Source organism: Hemiscyllium ocellatum, chromosome 43 (assembly GCF_020745735.1).
Source record: "Hemiscyllium ocellatum isolate sHemOce1 chromosome 43, sHemOce1.pat.X.cur, whole genome shotgun sequence".
In the NCBI taxonomy this organism is placed as follows: domain Eukaryota; kingdom Metazoa; phylum Chordata; class Chondrichthyes; order Orectolobiformes; family Hemiscylliidae; genus Hemiscyllium; species Hemiscyllium ocellatum.
This window is the reverse complement of record NC_083443.1, coordinates 3539457-3566973: the sequence shown is the minus strand read 5'-3', so window position 1 is coordinate 3566973 and position 27517 is coordinate 3539457.

The window sequence follows — 27517 nt, the reverse complement described above, 5'->3', positions numbered from 1 at the left end:
GAAGGCCATGAAACTGAAACGGAAATAAAAAAGAGAACATACCTGCTAACAAACTTGAACACAAAGACTGCATCAATCTGCGCTCTATGTTCCAAAGAAAACAAAACAAAATCAAGGTCAAATGTGGAAATTTGTAATCGGGAGACGCGAGGTCATTGTGGAGAACAGGGAAATGGCCAAGAAAACAACCAGTTACTTTGCATCTGTCTTCATGGAGGAAGATCCAGAAAATCCCCCAGTAATACCAAGTGATCATATCGGACTTCTGCAGCTAAAGACATAGAGTCAATTCATATCAGTAACAAGGTAGTACTTGAACATAGAGCAGGATTGAACATTGCTAAGTCTGACGAAACAGATGTACTTGCTATCAAAATGTCGGAAATAAATCACCAATAGTAGTATTAATTGCACTGTCGATGATTGTGTTTTATTTTCCTGTACATTCTGCAGAGACCTGAAACTATTGTGGATAAACGTGAACCAAGCACTATAAATGAATGGAAGGGATCCAAACAGCTACAAAGGGAAAAAGACATAGTGTGGAGAACTGCAGACCAGTTAACTTGACAATTGTAGGGAAACTGTTGGAATCTATTACAGAGGATGACATTTTTGCTGTTTAGAAATAAACAGCAACAATGGAGAGAATCAGCATGCATTTCTGATAGAGAAATCATACTTGATAAACTTCGGAATTGTTCAAAGTTGTTTCTTACAGTATAGAGGAGAAAGTGAGGTCTGCAGGTGCTGGAGATCAGAGCTGAAAATGTGTGGCTGGAAAAGCGCAGCAGGTCAGGCAGCATCCAAGGAACAGGAAATTTCCTGTTCCTTGGATGCTGCCTGACCTGCTGCGTTTTTCCAGGAACACATTGTCAGCTCTTACAGTATAGATAATGGGGAAACAGTAGAAGTGGCATATAATGGATTTTCGGAAGGGTTTCTATAAGATCTTAGTGAGTTCGTAAATGCAATGAATGTGAAGGGTATTTAGAGGAATACATGTAAGTGGAAATTTAAAGTTTGTATCGACTTCATTTAAGAGAGTCAGAACATTGATGTTAAGACATGTTGAAGCGTGTTGGTGGGACTATACCTGGAGTATTGTGTACAGTTTTGGTGACCAAATCTCAGAAAGAATATACTGACCACAGAGGAAGTGCAATGGACATTCTCCAGATTAATCCCCCAGATGGTATGATTGCCTGATGAGGAAACACAGCCTGTGTTCTCCAGAGTTTCAAAGACAGAGCGAGCTTGAGGGGCCGAATATCTTACTCTTTTTCCAATTTATTAATTTCACATGTTATGGTTTTGCAAAGTAATAGTTATTTTCCCGGAAGTTGCATTGTGCAATGCGACATTCGGGTGCTCAAATGATTTGCTTACGTTAATGCTGGGTAGGGTATGGGGGCTGTATTCACAGTAAATCTAGGTCTGTAACATGACCCACATCTGAAGCAGATGTTGCGGAGAGGAGAAGCCTGGAAACGGGGAGTGGGGGTGAGTGTCACTTCCTGACCCCGCCTGGATTTTCCAAGTACATTTCCAAAACTGCCCCGAACCAACAGAGTGGCCTTGATCTGTGTAGCAGGTCTGAAGGGCTGAATGGAACATCAGAACATAGGGCTGAGGGACACGAGTGGGCAATTCGGCCATTTGACACTACTCCACCAGTAAATAAAGTTGTGGCTCATCTCATTGTGGTCCCAGCTGCACTTTTCTCTCAGTGCACTATTATCCCTGATTTACCTGTCTATGGAAAATCAGACGAAGCTAGCCTCGATATAATATAAAGATTCAGCCATCACAAACCTCTGGGAAAGAGGATTCCCACGTGAATGAATTCCCACTTTGTGACTTTTTTCTCACTCCAGTTGTGACTGAGGATGGAGCGTGTCATTCTTTCCTTTCCTAGTCCCACTCTTCCACTGCTCACAACAAATGTTAACTGTAACCAGGTTGGTGATATAACTGATGATCAAGGTCGCAGACTGGGTCAGGTTCAGTGGTAAGAACAAGTCAGGCAAATTTCTTTCGTCAGCCACAAGTTACTAACAGAACTAACGGAGGACTATGATCAATCTGTGGGTAGCACTGCTGCCTCACATCACCAAGGAGCTGGGTCTAACTCCAACCTCAGGCGACCCTCTATGTGGAGTTTGAACACTCTCCCCGTGTCTGTGTGGGTTTCCTCCCAGTGCTCCAGTTTCCTTCCACAGTCTAAAGATGAAAAGTTTAAAGTGGATTGCCCAAAGTGCCCAGGGATGCGCAGGTTGGGTGTGTTAGTTATGGGAAATGCAGGGTAAAAGCGATAAGATTGAGGAGCAGGTCCGTTTGGGATGTTGTTTGGTGGGTCAGTGTGGATTTAATGGACGGAATGTCCTGGCTCCACACTGTAGAGATTCTATGAAAATGACAATACATTTGGACTATGCAAACACCCAGTAGGTACATACCTAATCCATTCTCCCATTCTCCTCAAGGTCTTGTATGTTTCATTTTCATTCCAAGAGTAACCTGTTAAAGCCTTCATAATATGAGTCCTTCCCCCCAGGAATACGTGAAATGAAATATCTCTGAACTGCTTCCAATATAATTACATCCTTTCTCAGATAAGGAGACAAAAAATACTAATCTCACACTCAGATCATAATGTTTATAATTGTTTTCTCAAAGTGCTGTGAGTCTTTGGAAGACGCTTCCCCACAGAGTATTGGAGGCAGAAATATTGAATATTTTTGAGGCACAGATGGAAGGTTCATAAATAACAACAGAGTGAAGGATTATCGAGGAATGGGCAGCAATGTGCAGGGTGGGGGAAAATGTAGACAGTGGTATCAAATAACACAGCTTCAGAACCTCCAGGAATATAATGAAAAATGAAATGATAATATCGATAAAATGTTAAGGGAGAATACAAGATGGCTGCTATCCAGAAGGTCTGCTTTGCTAGGCTCTACATCAACACACGGGCAAAGTGGTTCTCTAACCCACCCCAACCCAGCCATTCACTTAAAATTCAATACTAAAAGAGCGACAGAATCTTTACTGATTCCGATTTGTAAAACGGAAATGACAAAACATGGGGAATAGATCGAGTAAGTCCCAACAAGTGGTGCATCCGTCAGAAGCATCGAGCATGCCTGAGGCTGTGGCTGCAACCCACTCTGCTCATTCCATGGACCCAGTTACTCACCGGGCCTTGGTCACTGAGATCACCAAGTTTCGTGAAATGATTGAAGCCATGATTGAAGAACCGTTTAGCCGTGGCTAGAGCCGCTCTCAGCCGTGCTTCAAAAACATGAGCAGCAACTTGACAGCCTTGGAAACAGAACAGACGATGTCAAGGGCCGAACTGCAGCGACAGAGACGGTGATCGATTCCTCTCGGGAGAGGATCCTCGCCCTTGAAAAACAGGTCTGCACCTTAACTGAACAAGATGACGATCTCGAGAACAGGGGTAAGATGAAGAATATTCACGTTGTCGGTTTGCTGGAGCGGACAGAAGGTGGTCAGCCGGTGAGTTTGTTCATGAACTGGCTGCAGTGATTCCTTCACTTCGAAACTGAGGAGGGACAGGTGAAGAGTGAGACAGTTCATCGGGTTATGGCACGGAAGTCAGACTCAGTCCAACGCCTTCATCTTGTCCTTGTTTGATTACATAGTTAACACTTTAATTCTCCCTCCCACTCCACCGAGGACATGCAGGTCCTTGGACTCCTCCACTGGCAGAACATACCAACACGACGGCTGGAGGAGGAGCGCCTCATCTTCTGCCTGGGAACCCTCCAACCACAAGGAATGAATTCAGATTTCTCCAGTTTCCTCATTTCCCCTCCCCCACCTTGTCTCAGTCGGTTCCCTCAACTCAGCACCGCCCTCCTAACCTGCAATCTCCTTCCTGACCTCTCCGCCCCCACCCCACTCCGGCCTATCACCCTCACCTTGACCTCCTTCCACCTATCCCACCTCCATCGCCCCTCCCCCAAGTCCCTCCTCCCTACCTTTTATCTTAGCCTGCTTGGCAAACTCTCCTCATTCCTGAAGAAGGGCTTATGCTCGAAACGTCGAATTTCCTATTCCTGAGATGCTGCCTAACCTGCTGTGCTTTAACCAGCAACACATTTTCAGCTCTGATCTCCAGCATCTGCAGACCTCATTTTTTACACAGTTATGAGGACAAACAAAGACTGGTGGAAGATTTCAGATCCCCGAGGAAAGATCTGATGGGTTTAATTCACCAGAGCTCCGGGATTATGTCCTTTCAGGACATTTCAGTGGCGGTGATTCAGAAAAGAAAATCTTTTGATGAGATTAAGAGAAGAGCAAGGGAACTCGGGATTCAGTACCCAGCGGTGCTCTGTATTGCTTTCAATGGATCCACAAACTCGTCTGACTCTCCAGAGAAAGCAAAAACTTTGTGGGCATTTTAACGTAAGCTGGATATTTAGATAATCATGTTTCTTCTAAAGAAATTTTGTTGGATTTTTCTAGTATTAACCAGTATTAAATTATAGCTGGGACTGGGTTGAGTACTCATTTTTAACTTCTTCATTATGTTTTATGTTTTTGTCAAATCCCACAATTTCGGCAGCTCACGTGATGTAATTCATTAATTCACTTATCACCTTTTCGGGCGATAAGATTAATTTAACAAAGTTTGTGGCCATGCCTATAGGAGGTCGTAGGGAAATACCTGACATTGAAGGTAAATCCTGGTTTCCTTTTAAATGGTCACTGGAGTGGGGGGTTTCTCTATTTCGGTATATTGATTACATCCGTTTTTGAAAATTTATTTATCGTGAACTATGTCCATTTGTTTGACAAAATTATACAAGAACTTCAAAGTTGGGAGGCATTTCCAACATCCTGGCTAGGTCGGATAGCTGTTCTTAAAATGAATGTCCTTCCTTATTTGCTATACCCCGTGTGCATGCTTCCTTTGATGTTTCCCAGGCAGATATTAAGAGACTTAATGGCTGGTTTGGCTCTTTTATTTGGCATCATAAGCGACTCTTTATCAAGCTAAACAAATTGCAACTACCCCACAGATTGTGGGGAGCAGATTTCCCAGATTAAAAGCTATCAATTAAGCTTTTTATTATCCTATGTTAATGTCTGGGCCACTGAGGACTCAGAGTCAATATGGTTAGATATTGAACCGTCTGAGACAAAGTGAACCCTTATTAGTCAGTTGTTCTTAGGCAAAATGACAACAGTTACGGAATATTGTCATAACCCAGTAATTATCAATAATGTTAAAGCATGAATGACAATGCATCAGTTCGAGGACAATACAGCCAAAACCATGTTTCTTCCTCCTGTGGTGGTATACCAGTTGTCAATTGGGGATAATGGATTCTAGGTTTAAACTGTGGGCAGCCAAGAGCATGCCTTGCTTGAGTGATTTAGAATTAGTAGAATCCCTACAGTGTGGATACAAGCTCTTGGGCCCAGCAAGTCCACTTAGACCCTTTGAAGAGTAGCCCACCCAGACCCATTCCCCTACCATTCGATATTTACCCTGACTAATGCCCCAAACTTCACATCCCTGAACACTATGGGTGATTTATCAATAGCCAATTCATCTAACCTGCACATCTTGGTGCTGTGAGGCTGCAGTGCTATCTATTGAGCCACCACGTTTTATTTGAGGGAGAAAGAATGATATCATTTGATCAAATAACTCGTAAGTATGGACTACCTAGTAAAGTCCTCTTCTTTATTTTGTTCCAGATCAGAGAATTGGTTTAAAAAAAACACACACACTTTTGACAGACTCTTACAGATCCGATAGAGAGAAGAGGGTGCCTATTGCTTAGAATAAACTCCCTGTCAGTACCCTTTATCATTGTTTGGAGAGTGTCCCCTCAGACGAGACTGTACAGATTTGTGATGTCTGCGAGAGAGAGAGTTGTGGGTTCAGAACACTTCGGAGACATGGGAGGATATTTGTGAAAATGCTGGAAGAATTTTGATCTGTAACAGAACCCATTCCATGCAGTTGAAAATTCTTCATAGGGTCTATCTGATTCCAGATTGTCTCTCAAAATGCATAGTGGGATTATCTTCATCATGTCCTAAATGCAGAATGACTAGAGGCACTCTTACTCATTGCTTGTGGTCCTATTGCAGGCTTCATCTATGTTGGAGCACTGTGTCAGGTGTGATAGAATGGGTCTTAGGGACTGAATTAGAGATGGACCTGGTTTCTCCTTTCCTGGGCCTGCCCAGGGTACTTTACACAGTTGCACATGTGAAATAAATGATATCCTTACTTTCCGTGCTAGGAAGAATATGTGTTGTGTTGGATGTCTGAACCCCACCGGTCCACCCCCCCCCCCCGCCCCATCACCACCCCCTCCCCCCCCCCCCCCCCCAACCGTGCCTGTTGGTTCGTCGTAAACTTTTCATGAAGAATATCCCTTTGGACTTTCTAAGTCATGGCAGCCCTTTTCCGGTTACTGTGATACAGGTTTATCTGCCACTCTAAGAAGAGCTTTTATATAGCCATGATGATATTGTCTAATAAATCTAATGTGCAGAGACGAAGAACGATGAACATAAAAGTGTGTATCAGTTACTGCTCTTGATGAACGAGAGCTATCGTTATGTTATGCTAAGCTGTATTATTTATTCATTATTTATTGTTTAGTTTTGTTTTTACTTCTGTCTGTGTAGTGTTTTAACTTGTTTTGTATGTACATGCAATTGGACTTTTTTCAGTTATTTGAGTTGTGTTGTTATTGGTTTATCATAATATTAAAAAATTCTTTATCAATAAAAATATTTTAACTTAAAATGCTAACATTGATAAAATAGTGTCCCAAAGGAAGCTCATTAGAGAGACCACTCGTGGTTGTTTATCCTGAGGGTCACCACACCTCGGGTGATGGGGTGAGGGTGAGAGAGCGTCCCGTTCATGTTAAACTCCGTCAGTGTGAGGAACTGAACCTGCGCTGTTGGTCTCCGTCTGCATCACAAACCAGCCGTCCAGCCAACTGAGTGGGAAAACTATGTAGCTGTTACAGACAAAAACAGTCACAGACAAAGGGTAAGAGAAACATTCATAACAAGGCAGTTTGTACAATTCAGATAACGGTCAAGATAAAGGCTGAGGGTAAAAACGTTCTCTGCTCGAAATTGTGTTTTATAACAAGACGTGTTTAGAAGCTCTTTTTGGTGTAATATCCTTAAGTTGAGTCAAGTGAAAATAACCAGAATTAATAAGTGTGATTGGATACCTATAACCATAAAATAAGGGTATATTTTTGTTTGGTCTGTGTAAAGCATGCTGACCGTTGAAGGAAAGTATAAAGATGATGGAATATATTGTGAGCAGTGTCTCTCCACATGGGAAATGCCCTCAAACAGGCGCTTGAAAAAACCCGGGATAAAAGTGCCTGAGTGCTGTCTGGCTATGGACAGGACCCAGGGCGTTGAATGACTGAAAGTTCCTGTAACATGGAGCTGCGAAGACCATCAGATAAGCGGGGACCTTATTAAATGCTAAACCACGTTTGAAGGGCTGAATGGCCTCAGCATGGTTTGAATTGTGTGTGATTTGAAAAACGTACTTCTCTACTCCTTCCTCTTATGCGTTACACACTGGGACACTGCCATTTTCCTGAAACTGGGAATTATTTGGAACATTATCTGGAACATTCCATAATCGGCATTCTCCAGAATATTCTATAACTTTGTGGGATGTTTTGCAAAGGCGAGAGACAGATGGAGAGAGAGAGAGAGAGAGAGAGAGAGAGAGAGAGAGAGAGAGAGAGAGAGAGAGAGAGACAGAGAGAGACAGAGAGAGAGACAGATTAAGCATTGCATGCAGGAGTGAGTGTGAGGGACCATGAGCCTTGTTCGGGGGTAGGTGCGATTGCAGATATACAGTGAGTGTGAGGGAGCAGAGAGAATATGGTGACACTCATCCTGAAAGAGCAGGGAAGGTTATTGATGTTTGTCCTGTATTACTGGACATTTCTTAAGACCTCAGATACTGCACGGAGCTGGGCAGTGAACTCAGAACATTCTCGGTGTATCTAGTGGTGTGGATCCTTCTGGGAAGAGAATGTTCTCCCTCTGTACTCGCCCATCTAATACACCCACCATGCTCCGTCAACAAACCATGCTGTAATTGCCCCTTATCTGCCAATCTGCCATTTCCCTGCCTTTGCTCTGTATCCATCTAATCCTTTCCTATCTGTGCATTTGTCCAAATGTTTTTTCAATGTTGTTATTGTAACCACTTCAATCACTTCCTCTGGCAGCTCAGTCTATATGCGTACCACACTCTGTGTAAAAAAGATGACCCTCAGGTTCCTGTTTATTTTTTAAACCTCTCCAAACATGACCGGATGTGCTCTAGTCTTCGATTCCCCAACCTTGCAAAAAAATTGAAGCATTCACCACTATGCATTCATCTTATAATTTGATAAAATCTATACTTCCATAAGAACCCTCTCAGTTTCCTACTCTGTAAAGAAATAAGTTCTAACCTGTCCAAATTTTCCCTATAACTTAACCCTTTAACCCAGGAAACATCTTTGTAAATTCCTTCTACATTATTTTTGTTCAATAATATCCTTTCTAGAACAAGGTGAACAAAACTGAACACAATACTCCAACTGCAGCCTTACCAACATTCTGTACAACTGGAACATAACGTTCCAACTTCTATACTCAATGCCCTGATGTAGGCCAGTGTGCCAACAGCCTTCCTCATGGTCCTGTGTACCTGTGACCCAAATTTCAGATAACCGTGCACCTGATCTCCAACGTCGTTTTGTTCCACTACACTCCTTAAGTCACTCTCATTCATCCTTAAACTCCTACCTGGATTTGACTTTCCAAAATGCAAGACGTCACACTTATCTATATTAAACTCCAATTGCTAATTCTCAGCCCACTTTCCCAGCTGGTCAAGGTATTGCTGCAATTTCTGATAATGTTCCTCTCTCTACACGATGCCTCTAATTTTAGTGTCATCTGCAAACTTACTAACCTTGCGTTGTGCACTCTGATCCAAATCATTGATATAGATAACAAACAGCAATGGGCCCAGGACCGACCGCTGAGGCACACCAATTGTCACAGGCTTCCAGTCCGACAAGCATACCTCCACCATAGCAATTTGCTTCATAATGTTAAGCCAATTGTGTCGCCAATTTGCCAGTTCACCTTGGATTCTATGTGATATAATCTTCTAGAGCGGCCTACTATGTGGATCCTTATCAAAGGTCTTACTGAAATCGAAATAGAAGATGTCTACCACTGTGCCCTCGTCAACATTCCTGGTCACTTCCTCAAAAATCTCTAACAAACTTTGTAAGGCATGATCCGCTACGCACAAAACGAAGCTGACTGCTTCAAATCAAACTCTGTATTTCCAAATGCATGCACATTTTATCTTTCAGAAGCTTCTCAAGTGGTGTAGTGAAAACAAGTGTGTAGCTTACTGGTCTATATTTCCTGGGCTTTTCTTTGCAGCCATTCTTGAATATGGGCACAACTTTTGCGACCGCCCAGTCTTCCGTGATCTTGGCACTTAAGCTTTATCTCTCGCTTCTTGCAGTGGTCTTGGATGTATCTGGTCAGAACCAAGAGATTTGTCTGACTTTGTGCATTCTAATATATCCAACAGCAATTCTACTGTGATATGGACAGTACCAAGATTTGACAACTAACCTCCTAAAGGTCACAGGTCTTCATGTCTTTCTTCGTGGTAAACACAGAGGGGAAATTGAGGAATTCACCAATCTCTTGAGGTTTTACACATGCATGCATATTTTGGATTTTAAAGCATCGTATTCTTTCCCTAGTTGTTCTTTATCTTGACTATACTGAATTTGGATTCTCTCTAAATTTCTCAGCCAAGACTATCCCATAACCCCTTTTCGCCTTGCTGATTTCCTTCTTTATTGAACTCCTCTATCCCCTGTGTACGTCCAGGGATTCCCTTGGTCCCAGCTGCCTGTACCTGAGCCACGCCTCCTTTTTTTTTGGTCAGAGTCTCAATATCTCTTGACATCCAGGGTTCTCTCTTCCAGTCTCACTTTACCTTCACCCTCACAGGAAAATGGAAACCTTGAACTCGAGATATCTCACTTTTAAAGCCCTCCCACTTTCCCGAAATCCTTTTACCGCGAAACAAACAACTCCAATCATCCCCTGCAATCCCCTGTCTAATTCCAACAACATACGCCTTGCCCCAATTTAGAAGTTGAATCTGTGGACCAATTTTGTCCCTCCCATAACTATTTTAAAATTAATACAACTCTAATCACTTTTCTCAAAATGCTCCTCCACTTTATCTCGTTCACCTATCCTAACCTATTTCACAACAGTAGGTCGAATGTGTCCCTTTCTGGGTATGTTATTCTATATATTGATTGTGGAAACTTTCCTGAGCACACTTAACAAATTACGTTCCATCTCAGTTCTTGACCATCTGGAAGTCCCAGTCTATGTTCGGAAAATTGAAATCACCTATTATAACAATCCTGTTGCTCCTGCAAGTCTCCCCAGTCTCCCTGTATATTTCTTCCTCTAATTCCCATTGTTGATTTGGAGGCTTATAGTGCAACCACTATAACATTACCACCCCCCTCTAACTACTTTTGCACCATTCACAAAACATCATTGGATATTATCTCAGTCATTTCAACTTTAAATACTGGTGTGATACTTGCCTTAATCAGTACTATTGGTATTTAAACTGTTTCCATTTACATCTCTCCATCGCAGTGATTTTCACATCATGGCACCCCTTGTCAAGGCACAGTGGAGATATGGAGCTGTAAATGGATGGGAGCTGCACATCCTGTCACTTTCAGCATTGTTTGCAAGTTTCCCCACACTGGGCTGCAATCTAACACAGTGTTACTGAACAATGCAACAGTCTGGGTTTATATATGAATGAACCAGTGCGGTCTGCACAGCTCCCCATGATGGACATTCAGCCCATGATTATAGATCGAGCATTGGTGTGGGCTGCACAGAGTTCCATTCTGGACATTGCTGGGTTGCATTCAGCAGTACGCTAGCCGGATCTACACAGTGCTCCATCGTGAACATATAATGGATGGAGTGGTTATGTGAGTTGGATTGCGAATGTGAGAGAGCTAAACATCTCGTAATGCCTTTATTATTTGTTTTCATTCTTGTGATTGGACCCTGTGCCCCAGTCTCGAGCAGTTGAATGACTGCTTTCTGTTCCTGTGCCCCAGTCTCGAGCACTTGAGTGACTGCTTCCTGTTGCTCTGTCCCAGTCTCGAGCAGTTGAGTGACTCCCTCCTGTTCCTGTTTCCCAGTCTCGAACAGTTGAATAACTGCCTCCTGTTCCTGTGTCCCGGTCTCGAGTAGTTGAGAGATGGCCAAATGTTCCTGTGTCCCAGACTCGACCTGTTGAATAACTGCCTCCTGTTCCTGTGTCCCAGTCTAGAGCTGTTGAGTGACTGCCTCCTGTTCCTGTGTCCCAGTCTCGAGCAGTTGAGTGACTGCCTCCTGTTCCTGTGTTCCAGTCTCGAGAAGTTCAGTGACACCCTCTTGTTCCTGTGTCCCAGTCTCGAGCAGTTCAGTGACACCCTCCTGTTCCTGTGTCCCAGTCTCGAGCAGTTGAGTGACTGCCTCAGGTTCCTGTGTCCCAGTCTCGAGCATTTGAGTGACTGCCTCCTGTTCCTATGTCCCAGTCTCGAGCAGTTGAGTGACTGCCTCCTGTTCCTGTGGCCCAGTCTCGAGCAGTTGAATGACTCCCTCGTGTTCCTGTGTCCCAGTCTCGAGCAGTTGAATGACTCCCTCGCGTTCCTGTGTCCCTGTCTCGAGCAGTTCAGTGACACCCTCCTGTTCCTGTGTCCCAGTTTTGAGCAGTTGAGTGACTGTCGCCTAATCCAAGTTTTGTGAAAATAGATGTCCTCCTCCTGCTCCAGCGTAACAGGCTCCAATAGCTCTGCGCTCAACTGCTGCTTCTGTGGAAAGGAGTTGAGGGACTGAAGCCTGTTCACATTCTTTACCGCTTTTCTTGAGTAAAAGCCCTTCTCCTGTTTCTGTAAAACACCAACAAATTCTGAATGATTTATTTTTGTATTTAGCTGTCAGTAATTGAGCAAACAAGCTGACTGACAGTATTCAGAAGCTGAATAACCTACTTCTGTTCCCATGTTAAACACTCAAGAGTCAATAGACACTCAGAGATGTACAGCACAGAAAACGATCCTGCGGTCTGGTCATCCATACCGACCAAATATCCTAAATTAATCTCGTTCCCTCTTGCCAGCAGTTGGCCCATCTCCCTCTAAACACTTCCCATGCGTGTATCCATCCACATGCTTTTTAAAAGGTGTAACTGTACCTGCCTCCACTACCTCTTTTGGCTGTTCAATCCATACACACAGAAACGTCTGTGTGAAAATGTTGTTTTAGCATCCCTTTTTAAATATTTCTCCTCTCACCTTAAACCTTTGTTATCTATATTTGGACTCGTCCATCCTGTGAAAAGACATTGACTGTTTACCTTATCTATGATCCTCACGATTTTATAAACCTCTTTAACGTCACCCCTTAGGCTCAATACTTGAAAATAGACCCAGCCTATTCAAACTCTCCCTGTAACTGTAACCCTCCAACACCTGCAACATTCTTTTAAATCTCTTCTGCACCCTTTCAAGGTTGACAACATCTCCCCGACAGCAGGGAGCCCAGAATTAAAGGCAATATTACAAAAGTGGCCAAATGTCCTGTACAGATCCAACACGTCATGCAAAGCACACACCAATAAAGGGAAGATCACCAAGTGGCTTCTTCACTATGTTATCTACCTGTGACGGCACTTTCAAGGAACTGAGAACCTGCACCACAAGGTGCCTCACAGGACAGCGATCTGGGTTTAATTCCATCCGTGAATGACTGTCTGTGTGGTGTTTGTACATTCTCCCCGTGTCTGTGTGAGTTTCCTCCGGGTACTATGTTTTCCTCTGACAGTATAAAGATATGCAGGTAAGGGTAGATTGACCATCCTAAATTGTGCATTGTACCCTGGGATGTGTGGGCGAGGTGGATTAGCCATGGAAAATGCAGGCTCAGAGGGATAGGGTAGGGGTTTGTCCAGTGGGATACTGTTGAGAGGATCGGTGTGGCCTCGATGGGTAGAATCGCCTGTTTCCTCACTGTAGGGATTCCATAACTTCTATGGAGTTATCCTTGATTGGCGACTTTCAACAGGACCCTACCTATATTTCTTACTCTGATATTTCTTGCCAAAATGGAGCACCTCACATTTATCTAAAATAAACTCCATCTGCCACTCCTCAGCTCACCTAATCAACGTCTCATTATATTCTGAGACATTATTCTTCACTGTCGACATTACCACCAAAATTGGAATTATCTACAAACTTACTGACCATACTTCACTTACTCAAGTACAAATGATTTGCATAAGCAACAAAAGACTCACTATTGATCTTTGTGGCACGCCACTGGTCACAGGTCTCCAAGTTCAATGAACAAATGTCCACTGTCACGCCCTGTCTCCAATATTCAAGAAAAAAAAGACCTAAATGCCGAGCTCTGTAGGATTCCCGGCAATCTAACCTTGCTAACTAGTCTACCATGTAGAACGTTTTGGTTTTCTTACTGAATTCCATAAAGACAACATCCACTGTCCTGCTGTCATCAATCATCTTCTTCACTTCCTCAAAATATTCCACCGAGTCAGTGAGACGTGATCTCCAATGTACAAAGCCCTCTTCAGTCCTTGTCTTTCCAAATGCATATACATCCTTTCAATCAACCAGCCCCCACCCTCGCCCCCACGGCCAACAATTTAGTCACCATTGACGTCAGGCTCATCAATCTATAGTTAGCTGTATTTCCTTACTTGCTTAAATAATGACACTATGTTAGCAGCCCTCCAGTCTTTTGACGCCTCACCAGTGTAAATCAATAACCCAGATATATCAGCAAAATGCTAAGCAATCTCTTTCCGAGCTTCCCACAAACTTCTGGGATACAACTGATCAGGTCACAGGGAGTTGTTCACCTTTGTATGCTTTAAAATGTCCGATATCTCCTTGTAATATAGATACTATTCAAGATATCACTATATATTTCTTCCTTCTCTAACTGTTGTAAGCTCCTCTACATTAAATACTGAGGAGAAATACTTGTTTAGTAACCCTTCCATCTCCTATGGTTACGCACATAGGTAGCCTTACTGACCTGTAAGGTGCCCTATTCTCTCCCTAGTTAATATTTTGCCATTACAGGACGTGTACAGTTGCTTCGTTAACCCTATTTCTAAAGCCATCTCATGTCCATATTTTTCTGGCTGGAGTTCCCCATTGACTATACACTTACTTCCCTTATACCCCTCTCGGGACTCACTTGATCTCAGCTCTGTTTACCTGACATATGCCTCCTTCCTTATCTTGACCAGAGCATCAATATATCTAGCCATCCAGCACTCCCTGGACCCACCAGCCTTGCCCATCTCTTTAATAGGAACATGATGGCTCTGGACTCTCTGACACCAAGTTGTAATCGCCTTGCATTTTCCAACCATCCCTTTACCTGCAAATAGGCTATCCTAATCAACCTTTCACAGGGCTCACCTAACACTTTCAAAATTGACATTATTCAAAGTAGGAACTTTAATGTTTACATCAGGTCGTTCCTATTCCACGACTAGTTTGAAACTAATATTTATGTGTTACAGATTTGAAAGTTAAATAAACACTTCCTGCCCCTCTGGAACAGGTTCGAGAGGCTGAATTAGCTCCACCTGTCCCTCTGTAATAGACTGGAGAGGCTGAATGACCTCCTCCTGTCCCTCTGAAATAGACTCGAGTGACTTCATGGCATCCTCCTGTCCCTGTGTAACAGACCCGAGACATCAAATGACACTGCAACCCGTGGATTACGCACTGCCGGTAAACTGTATCTAATGGTGGTCCAATCATTCTCAGTTACAGAAACACAGAGAACACAATGTACTCCTTGTGCCCTCTCAGTAACACCTCATACAGCTGCAGTGACACATCTCTTTGTTTTGAATGATTCTGTTGGCAAAACTGCCAATATTCCAGTTTTCCACCTTTCAAGTAGGAACAGACTAATATGGGCTGAATGGCTTTCTCTTATCCCTCTGTAAGAGGCCCATAGGAACAGAATTGTTTTGGCCAGTTCCTGAGCAGCAGTGTCAATGCTCTGTCTCAAGATTATGAAAGGATTTGATAACAGTGCATTAAAACCAGGAGTAGCCTCACACTGGTCAATAAGTACCATACTTTGTGTTCAGGTATCTAGAAACTTGCCCACCCGACTTCTTTTTATGCAGCCAATCTGTTTTTTTTTAGATATATAACTGCCTCGTTTCATAAACAGAGCGGAACATATATAGACTGCTGCAGTGTTCTATTAATATTCTCATATACAAGGAAAAAAAGATTAAAAAGTTTGAAAGATTTATGGTCCATCCCTCAGCAAACCTCAACTATTCCATCCAAAACCAGTAAATGAAAAGTGATGTATGGAACTGGTTAACTGAGTCTGTTTGTTCAGTGACTGTGATTAATGCCAACCTCCATGGATTCCAATTATCCCAGTGGAGAGTTTCCATCTTTTAATGATAAATGGCCTCCGTACAATGTGTCAACCCATAACATGAGCGGGAGCATTACCGACAGCACTGCCGGGGATCAGCAGATCCAGAGAGTGGGGGAGGAGAAATCAGACTCTGATAGCATTCGACGGGAATGTTCCAAAAATGGATCAGAATCTGAGAACATTAGACATGAATATGTCAACAATAGACAGGAGCTTATCATATTATGTTTGGTATATTTCTGCATTTAATTGGTTGTCATTATCATGGCAGATCTATTACGCTCTTCTCATTTTTCAATACTTCTATTATCCCTTCCTGGCTATCGTTGATGTTCCTGGTGAGTGTCACTGTCCAGATTTTGTTTTCTATAAACCAGTTATGACTGTATTACTGTTGTTTCATATAGTCTACACTTCTTGCCAAAATTATTGTTCCTGTGGAATCTCTCAAACCAGATATTCACTTTACAGACCTCTACTAACTGACATCAATGAAGGTGTACAATTACTGTCTCACTCTCTGCTCTAGCAGTGTTACTCCGGGTCTCTATGTTGACCTATTCTGTTTCAGGGGAGAACCACAATTCATTATATCATTGCCTTTGCTGTTAAGAGCATGGAGGTCACTGTCTACTGCTCTGGTTACAAACTGCACTTCCTCTACTGTTTCCATCCCATCCCTGGACAATATCTGCAGCAGCAGCAGACACGTCACAAATGTGGGAGATCCCTTTGACACTGAGCTGATTCTTGACACCATTCCTTGACCATTTCTAACTTGAAATACTCACCACTCCAGAATATGTCTCACTGGTTTAGTCCAACTGCTGTTTGAATCTTGAGATATGAAATACAGTCTTAATGAAGGCAAGAATCTGCTGCTGATGCTCCCGGCTTCAAACCTGCCCAAACAATTCTGATTCAAACTCACACCAACCCCCATCCATCTGTCATTCATGCACGCTGACGTATATTGCTGTTGTGTCTGGCAAAGCCTTTATTTTAACATTCTCAAACACTTTACCTTATCTGTTGATTAATAAAAAGCCTGCCAGTTGTTCGTATTTAAAATTGTTTTCTTCATGTGCGTTCTTTCTCAGACAATGAGTTTCTCATTTAATGATGTCAATCACGCGCACACATGCACACTCTCTCTCTCTGCCTGATGAACACACACACAAGCAGAGAGAGCAAACCTTCCCATTGTAGGCAGTAACCTGATGTGAATATAGTAAGCATATGATAGTAAAGTTTGCAATACTCTCATACTGGGCAGATAGTGCAATTTAATGAGCAACACGCGAGCATGATCTGCACAGCTCTCCATACGGGGCTGTCATCTTGTCCCAGTTAATGTTGTTTGTGGTGTTCTGTGAAGCAGATTCAGAATTTGATGTAACAAACCATTTCAGCTAATCTGGCAATGCCTTTATTGAATGTTCTCATTCTTGTAACTTACCTCACGAAGATCTCACTTCTCCAGTTAGTCCCACTGCCCTGACTTTTTCCCCACATTTCCACAACATCTTATCAGTTAATTAACTGTCTGTTTCAGTCTTTAATGTGAATCTCTCTATCCCTTTTTATCTTTCCCTGGCCTTGGGTTTTGGATACCTAGTGTATCGAGTGCTGGCATTGTGTAGCTCAGAAATAATGAAATGGGGTGTGATAAGCGGTTGTTCACTTCCTGATATGTCCCATATGATGGTCCATGGATAGGCGTGTTTCAGAAGTTATGAGAAACATCCTTGTAACTTGGTCAGTACCTGTGGCTGTCCCTCTCAGGTGATCTTGCGATCAGTAACACGAGGAAGCCCACTGAGTAAAGGACCAGGCATCTAAATTGCCTGATAATGCTGTCACTTTTTTTAAAATAAAAGGTTATTTTATCCTTTTTTTAGTAAGATATCTTAAAGGTCAAACTGCCTACTGAAAACGGCTCAAGTAAATAAATTACGGGGCTTTTAGGGCTTTTTAAAATAAATTGTAGTAACAATGGCCAGCTGGCACAGACCAGGCTTTCTAGGTTTCTTTTTATTGTAGCTATAACAATCACCAGGTGCTTGGGGTCCCAGAAGGTTGGAAGTTTTAGTAAATTATCCCGAGCTGCTATTCTCTCTGGAACCTCACTTGATGCTGTTTCCTACTGGAATGGAGTACTGTATGCAAGAACACATGTCTGAATGTTCCTTTTTACCAAGGGGAGAGTTTAGGTGATGTTAGTATATTGGAACAGTTCATTTGGAGAAGGTACTGTATCTTTTATTCGGTTAAGATTTCCAATATTTAAGTTATTCTAAATTCCTCTTCATTTTGTCTGGATTTTCATTAGAGTGTTTATAAATATTGCGTTTTACTTAATGGTGAGTGGTTTGACTAGTAGCATCACATCTGTAACTCCCACTTCACATCTACCATTAAAATAAGGAAAGATCGGCATCCAAGCTACCTTCTTAAAATAGTTTGAGGCGGTCTGGTTGGTCTATAGCAAACTGGGGTCTCTTGTCTGGTTCTAAGTCGATAATACCAAATTGAGTTTAGAATTACAATCCATACAGTATGCAAACAGGCCATTCGACCCAACATGTCCATACTGACCCTATGAGGAGTAACCTACCCAGACCCATTCCTTTACCCTATTGTTACACATCTACCCCGACTAAGGCACCTAACCCACACATCCCTGAAAACTATGAACAATTTATCATGGCCAATACACCTGACATGCACATCTTTGGATTGTGGGAGGAAACCAAAGCATCCAGAATAAGCTCATGCAGACACTGGAGAGAATGCACCAGGAGACTATTGGGTTCAAAGGTCGCGTATGGTAGTTGCTAGTGTCTTTTTTTCCCGATGTTGAGTTCGGTTGGTATTTTTTGTATAAAGATTCAGTCACCAAGAGTTCTCTGGGTGTGGAAAAGTGAAGTTGTGGGTTTTAAAAAAGGTAATGAAGGCAAAACTGTAGGAATTGACAGACAAGCTGGAGTTGGGGTTGCGATTGTCTGTGAGAAAATGTGAGATGATTACAGCGATAGCTCGGCAATTACATTTGGTGGAACCGCCATCAGACTCTTTGGAAATGGCTGGAATTCAATTTCAAATGAGGCACTTTGAACATGAGAAGGAATTGAAACAGTTTGAATTATGATGAAAAGTAGAAATAAAAGAAAGGGAAATGAAGAAGAAAGAGAGAAAAGGGCAGAAGAAAAGCAATGAGTTTCAACTTAAGAAGTTAGCAATTAGAGAGAAAAGTTGACATAGAGGGCGGCGATGAAGATAGACGATCGGTTGGATGTGGAGGTTAGTGAGGTTGAGCAACCCTATTGTAAACAATGGCCTAATGGGGTTCTGTTTAAATACATCCAGGCATTCTCTAAATTTGATGAGAAGGATGGGGAAGCCTTTTGAATTTCGTTTGAGAAGTAGCTAAGCAAATGCAGACACCAGTGACCAGGTGGATTTAGTGGATCCAAACAAGGCTGATAGGTATTTGCATCCCTATCGGATGAGGTATCTGGCCAGTATGGAGTGGCCAGTATGCCAACTGAAAGTGCATATGAACTTGTGCCAGAAGCTGACAGACAGCATTACAGGAATCTAAAAAAGTGTCTCTGGTTAAACGCGCATTGAGTTTGAAAGGATCAAACAACGTAATTTTGAAAAGTGGGTAAAGGTATTAAAAACAGAGAAAACCTATGACACTCTTAGAGAGATTCTTATTTTGGAGAAGTTCAACAATTCACTTTCTGCAGTCGTGAGAACTCGTGTGGAAGAGCTGAGTGTTAAAATGGCAAGGTGAGAAGCTGAAATGGCTGATGATGCTGATTGAGTTCAGAAATCAAAGTTTGGTTTCTGTGAGAGATTGAAGAACGTGTGATATCTTCTTAAAACATTTGCCTGTGGGAGTAAGATTTAATGGGCTTAGGCCAGTAGTAGCAGGTAAAGAGGTTAGAGCATTAAGAGGGACAGAAACATGTAATTCTTTTACACGGAGACATGGGGAGCTGTGTCATTCAGAAGGACTATTTAAAGATGAGAAGTGCTCCATTATGTAACGTGTGGTTGGAGGGTCCAGTAGAAACATTAACAGATTTATTTCACAATGGGGAAGGAGGCCTTGTGCTTGATGTTGACGTTCCAGCATTTCCACATTTAAATTGACAATAACATACATGAGACAAATCTTTTTTCACTGATCGTGACCCCTTAAAGTTTTTGGAGGAATTTAGGGAGAAGAATACCAGTCTGTTTCGATTGAGCTTATTATTGCTGCCATTAAATTTGAAATTATACAGGTGACAGGGCGAGAAAACCTACGTTTTGACACCTTGTGGAGACTTGGATGAAGAAAGACAAAGGCATTCTGTGGCAGGAGTAAAATGACTGAAATCGAAATAGTTGTGAACATTTGTATGCTCAGAGTCAATGTTATATATGCATTTCAGTCTACTAATAGATGAAGATCAGGAGGTCTAAAATGAATCCACATTTGTGCATTGATAGATTATTTTATTAAAGAACGAGTTGTGAAGATATTGTCATTGTAAAACGTTCATTTTCGATTGTTTTTTTTGAAGAGACGTTTTAAAGGCAGAGGTGCAGAACTGCTGTCTGAAAACAGTTTAAGTAAATAACCGAGAAAGCCTTTAGGTTTTATTAAAACGTGGTAACAATGGAAGGGCAGTGGCCAGCTCTCCCAGACCAGGTTCCTCATTTTGTTTTTAGCTGCAGCATTCAGAAGCTGTTGGGGATCCTACAAGGGTTGGAAGTTTCAATACATGATCCACAGCTGCTTTTCTCTCTGAGATCTCTGTTGATGTTGCAACCTCCGGGATTGGCAAACTGCTGTAAGGATCTGTATTTGAATATACAAAGCAAAGCAGTGTAAAACAAGAAGGAGCGGTATCTATTGTTTGTGCAAGTGTTCCAACATATAAGCTCTCCCAAAATATTCTTTTCTTTGATTTTATTTTAACTGAAGCATTTGAATAGATTATATTTTGCTTAATGTTGAGTGGTTTGACCAGTCACAACATATCTGGAACGCACACCTCCCATCTATATTCAAAATAAGGAAAGGTTTGGGTCTAAGAGGCCTTCTTAAAATATTTTGGGGAGATCTGGACTGGTCCGCAACACGTGTAGCCAAGGGATTTGTAATGACTCCTGTAAATGAAAATTAAGTGGAGGAGCTGGGGATGGTTTGCTGGAGGATGTGCTATGAGCTGCCTCAGACATGCAAGGAGACCTGAGGATTTGGTGACCCAACGCTGGATGCAGCATCTGCTTCTGTTACATGAACAACAAATGGAGCAGAGGCTGCAGAGAGGGGAACTCTGAAGCCACGCAGTGAGTGTGTGTGGGGAAAGGGATCTGCTGTATCCACATTGGATTTTCCAGGTACAGCTTCCCAAGCTTCACTTAACTCAGGAGCAGAGTGTGAGGGGACACTGATTGAACAAAGAGCTGGTCATAGAATGGTATCACCTCCACCTCCTTCAACACGACCTGCAGTTTCACACCAGGGGGAGGATGGTGCTGGCAGTGGCTGTTAGGGTTACTGTTTCTCATACAGCTTCTATGTCCAGAACATTCCAGGCTGGACAAGGTGACACATCCATCATTTCCCAATATCTCAACATCAATGTCGTGTTGAAGGAGGTGGAGGTGATACCATTCAATCCGGGTATATCCAGTATAGTGGGATTTCCGATGGTGTACAGTGCATCTGCAGAGTACCCATGTCAATGGGGAGAGGTAGAGGAACTGAAGGATTTCTCTCTCTATTAATGTAACGCATGCACAGTACATCCTGTTGGTGAATACCCACTGTCCTGGTAGCAGTCATGGCCTCTTCATTCAGAAGCAGTCAGCCATTTTCATCGTCATCGGGTCTCCACGTGGAAAGAAATGAATATATCTTGGATAAAGGACATCCTCTTGATGCAGGTTTCAAAACACCATCCCCACCATCAATCAACCACATCAAAGTATTTCATGTGTACGCAGAGCAATGGGGTCACTTGGAGTGTCTGGGAGCAGACGATCAGGGATGGAGCAAAACCTACCATTTCTGACCGGGTCTGAGTGAACCTCCCAGAACACAGTATTAATAAGTCCTGTAATCCCTCTCCATTTCAGTAACATACTGCCTTCCATTATTTCTGTAAATGAAATGACAGGGTATATCATGTTAGATTCCACCTGACAAACTATTATCTATTGTCTTTACCTTTCTGAATCTATTTGCAGACTCTCCACCCTCTCTTGATAATTTAATCTCTTGCTTATCACAGCGACATCACCAAACACAGCATCTGTATATCTGTTCCATCTTCCTGATCATTAATATAGACTGTAAATAGTTGAGAACCCAGCGCTGGTCACTGTGTGGCGCGACTGGTTACGTTCTCTCTAACTGCTTTATCCTGAGTGCCTGCTTCCTGTATGATACCCAATCCTCCCTCATTCCAGTACAACACAGTTGAAGAGTTGAATAAGAATAATGAGCATCTGTGAGGAATCCAACCTCTTGATGAGGCTGATGTCAACGCGGCATCTGTTCCACTTTCCTGCCATCACTCCATCCTAAAACTCTAGTCTCTTGTTGTAGATTGCGACACATGAAAAAAAATCCACCCACATCTACACTTTCAATTACCTTTCGAATTTTACAGAACTCAACGAGATTTCCTTTCATTCTTATAAACTCGAGCGTGTAGGCCTAAACTGCTCAATTTCTCTTCATAAGTCAAACACTTCAAATATGGAATCAATCTAATGAAGCTCTTCTGAATTGCCTCCGATGGAAATACCTCATTCTGCAGGACACCCAAACTGTACTCCAGTTGCAGCCTCACTAATGCCTTGCATAGCTACACCAACACTCCCTACTCTATTCTTTTATAAGTAAACACTGAAATTATGTTTGCATTTCTCATTACTTGCAGTACCCGCATGCAGGTTTTCTGTGATATGCAAGCAGACATCCAGATCCCTCTGCACCTAAGCACTTTGAACTTTCTCGCCATTTACATAATCATTTGTCTCTCCATTAATACTAGCCAACTTGAATAGCACCATTTTTTTTCTCAAGGTTTGTGAAGGTTTGTAGCTCAGGTTGAGATATGGGGTATATGTTTGCTCCTTGAGCTGTAGTTTTGATATCCAGACGTTTCGTTATCTGGCTAGGTAACATCATCAGTGGCGACCTCCAAGTGAAGCGAAGCTGTTGTCTCCTGCTTTCTATATATATCTGTCTCCTGGATGTGGATTCTGGGGTTTGTGGTGATGTCATTTCCGGTTCGTTTTCTGAGGAGTTGATTGATGGCATCTAGATCTATGTGTTGTTTATGGCGTTGTGGTTGGAGTGCCAGGCCTCTAGGAATTCTCTGGCATGCCGTTGCTTAGCCTGTTCCAGAATAGATGCGTTGTCCCAGTCAAAATGGTGGATTTTTTCATCCGTGTGTAGGGCTATGAGAGAGAGCCTTTTTGTCTTTTTGTGGCTAGCTGGTGGTCGTGTATCCTGGTGGTTAACTTTCTTCCTGTTTGTCCTACGTAGTGTTTGTGGCAGTCCTTGCATGGAATTTTATAGATGTCATTGGTGTTGTCCATGGGTTGTACTGTGTCTTTTAAGGTTGTTAGTTTATGTTTTAGAGTGTTGGTGGGTATGTTTGCTGGTAGGATTCCGAGGAGTCACACTAGTCTGGCTGTCATTTCTGAAACTTCTTTGATGTATGGTAAGGTGGTTCGGGTTTCTGGCTGTGTTTGGTCTGATTGCCGTGGTTTGTCCTTGAGGAATCTGCGCACTGTATTTCTTGAGTATCTGTCCATCTTGAATACGTCGTATTGGTGGTTCTCTGCTGTTTTGCGTATCTCGTCTGAGCTACAGTGTGTGGTGGCTCGTTGGAATCGTGTCCTGATACAGCTTCGTTTGTGTGTGTTGGGATGATTGCTGGTGTAGTTAAATATTTGGTCAGTGTTTGTCGGTTTTCTCTATATGCAGGTTTGTAGTTCTCCATTGTCCTTTCTTTCGACTGTGACGTCCAGGAATGCGAGTTTGTTGTCGGTTTCTTCCTCCTTGGTGAACTTTATGCCTGTGAGAGTGATGTTGATGATGTTAAATGTCTCTTCTGTCTTGTTTCATTTTGTGATGCCAAAAGTGTCATCTACGTAGCGAACCCAGATATTTGGTTTGATGATTGGTAGGGCTGTTTGTTCTAGTCCTTGCATTACCGCTTCTACTATGAATCCTGATAAAGTGGAGATCCCATGGGTGTGTCGTTGGTTTGCTTGTAGACTATGTTTTTGAAGGTGAAGTGGGTGGTGAGGCACAGGTCCATTAGCTTCATGATGTTTTCGTTGGTAATGTGATTGATGGTGGTTGGTGTGTGTGTGATGGTCTCTTCTAAAAGTGTGGTAAGTGTTTCCGCTGCCAGGTCGATGTTAATGGAGGTGAACAGTGCTGTTATGTCGAATGAGATCATTGCTTCGTCTTCCTCTATGTTGGCGTTTTTGATGATTTTTAGGACTTCCTGGGTGGAGTGGATGGAGTGTTGTGACTCTTCTACTAGGTATTTTAGTCTTGCGTGTAGTTCTTTGGCTAGTCTGTAAATTGGTGTTCCGGGTAGTGCGATTATAGGTCTGAGGGGGGCTCCTGGTTTATGGATTCTTGGTAGTCCATAGAATTGTGGAGTGCTGGTCCCATCGGGTTTCATTTTCTGGAATTCTGTCTTGTTTTATTGTCCAGAATTGTGTAATTTTCTTAGGAGATAAGTAATTTTGTTTCCTAGTTGTGTGGTCGGGTCAAGCGGCACCTGTTGGTAGGTGTTGGTGCCTGTGAGTAGTGCATTAGCTTTTTCTATGTAGTCCCTTCTGTTCAGGATGACTGTGAGCCGACCTTTGTCTTCAGGTAATATAATGATGTCTTTGTCTTTTTTGAGGTTTTCTAGGGCTTTCTTTTCTTGTGTGGTCAGTTTGTTTCCTTCCCTCTTTCGGCTGAGAATAGATGCAGCTGTCTGTCTGATCGTTTGTTGTGTTTCTTCCATGAGATTGTTGCCCTTCAATGTGGTTTCTAATGCCGCAAGTAATTCCTTCTTGTCAGCGGCTCGGTAATTGAAATTTAATCCTTTGACGAGTACTGCTTTTTCTGTGTCTGATAGGGTCCAGTCTGATAAGTTCTTTATCCATGCCCCTGTGTTATCGGTTTTGTGTTTTTTTTGTGAGTTTGTCCAGTTTTTTCTTCACGTCCGGATTTTTCTTTATCTGTCTTTGTCGTTGTTTGGTGTTGATGGCTTGTTCTATCACGTCTGACCATACTTGGTTTGTTGCTTGTTTGAATAACGGCTTTTAGCGCGCAATTTCCCGTTTGTATTTTCAGAGTCTGTGGTGGGCATCATTGATTAATTCTCGGAGCGTTCTGCAGCCGTTTTGTTCTGTTAAACTTTTGGCTTGAGGTGTTTTTATCGGCGTTTATATTGCAGACATTTTGGCAGTAGTTGTTTTCTTAAACATTCATGCAGGAAGTACATTTGTTCGCGGGTGGAACTCTCTCGGATGGCATTCCTTTCCCATCTACGGGCAAGTTGCAGTGTGTTGAGCTCATGGCTTTTGCAAGGTTTGTGATGGTTTGTAGCTCAGGTTGAGATTTAGGATGTTGGTTTGCTCGCTGAGCTGTAGGTTTGATATCCAGACGTTTCATTACCTGGCTAGATAACATCAATGGTGGCGACCTCCAAGTGAAGCAAAGCTGTTGTCTCCTGCTTTCTATTTACATCATTCTCCTGGATGGGGCTCTGAGAGCTTGTGGTGATGTCATTTCCGGTTCGTTTTCTGAGGAGTTGATAGAGGGCATCTAGATCTATGTGTTTGTTTATGGCGTTGTTTTTGGAGTGTCAGGCCTCTAGGAATTCTCTGGCATGTCTTTGCTTAGCCTATCCCTGGATAGATGTGTTGTCCCAGTCGAAATGGTGGCTTTTATTTGTGGTGGCACTCCAAACACAACGCCAGAAACAAACATATAGATTTAAATGCCATCTATCAATCTCTCAGAAAACGAACAGGAAATGACATCACCACAAACCCCAGGAACCCCATCCAGGAGAAAGATACAATTAGAAAGCAGGAGACAACAGCTTCGCTTCACTTGGAGGTCGCCACTGATGATGTTACCTCGCCAGGTAACGAAACGTCTGGATATCAAACCCACAGATCAGCGAGCAAACATACACCCTAAAAGCCCCATTTTTCTTCACTTTAATTTTCCTTGCTAAATGTTGGCCAATTCATCCAACCTATCCATATAGATTTAAAATCTCTTCCATAATCATTCTGAAGTAATTTCCCACCGATGTTAGTGTCATCTGAAAATGTGGCATCGTATTTTCGATCCCATCAACAGAGTACAGTCATTCCATCGATCACAAATGGTTGAGGCATGAGTCCTGAAATCAATGGCACCCCACAAATTGCATTTGCCAAAAGAAAATTATACATTTATTCCATCTGACTCCATTTTGTTGGTTAACCAATCGTCCGTCCAAGCTAATAAATTACTCCTAGACCCATGTTGTCTGATCTTACCACTTACTCTTTGGAGAAGCGACACATCCAATGCCTTCAGGAAGGCCATATATGTTCCATCTCCAGGATTCCCACGACCCACCTTGTTTGTGATATCTTCAGATAACTGAAGCAAACAATTCAAACACGGTTTAGCCTAAGTAAAACCACGTTGACTCAGATGAATTGTGGTTTAACTTTGCAAATATTCTGAACAATGGACTCTAACAATTTGCCTTAAATTACAATAGTTTATTGTTACACTTTCGTCTCTAAAGTATACCATTATTACAAGTCCTTCCCTTTCGAAAAGCTTTATGTTTTCTTTTAATTCCTGTTTAAAAGGCACACGCTTTTAAGAGATCTGGTCCAAATGCTGTGTAAGAGCCACGTGTGGCTGAATGGACTCATCATCCTGCTGGTGTACAAAATCGATGGCTGACGTCTTTCTGGTGTTCCCATGTTGCCATCTCCAAGGCCAGAATGAGCCCCTCCATTTGATGCTTTAGAGGATTGGGAGATTATGGAATCTTACTGTTGCTGTGTACCATTTTGAGGGGCTGATGGGTCTTCTCATACTTCTCTATAACAGGTGCAAATACTGAACGGTCTCCTCATGTATCCTGGAGATGGGAGCGAGGGATTGATTGGTCTTCTCTTGTTCCCACACAAAAAACACGTGTCTGAATTGCTTCTTCCTTTCTCATGAAAGAAGTGTCAGATAGTTTTTAATCCTTATCCAATTCCCTTGCAATAGGCTCGGTGGGTCTGAATGGCCTCCTGTTATCCCAGTGTAACAATTTCCAGTCACTGTTTAAACCCTTCCAGTTCCTATGTTACAGACTTGAGGAGGCTGAATGGACTGATCCTGTTGCTGTTTAACAGGATACTGGTGCAGCATGGCCTACTGTTATAGGCTCGACTGGCTGATTGGCCTCCTTCTGTAAATGTATATCAGGCTCCAGGGGCTGAATAGCCTCGTACTGTTTTGGTGTAACAGGGTCGAAGACCTGAATATCCTCCTGTTGTTCCTGTGTAACAGGCTGGAGAACGGAACGGATTCCTCCACTATCTGGGTAATACACTTCACTCGTTAACTCCTTCTGTCATCTATGTTCAAATAAGATCATCTTTATTTTTTGTAAACTCCAATGGCTACTGGGTCAACCTGATCATCATTTCGTTATAATCTAGCACCTTCATTGCAGGAATCAGTTGAGGGAACCATCTCTGAGCTGCCTCCAATACAACAACATCCTTTCTTCATTGAAGAGATTAAATCTGTACACACTACTCTAGATGTGATCTCACTAAGAGCCTGTACAGCAGCAGCAACACTTTACCG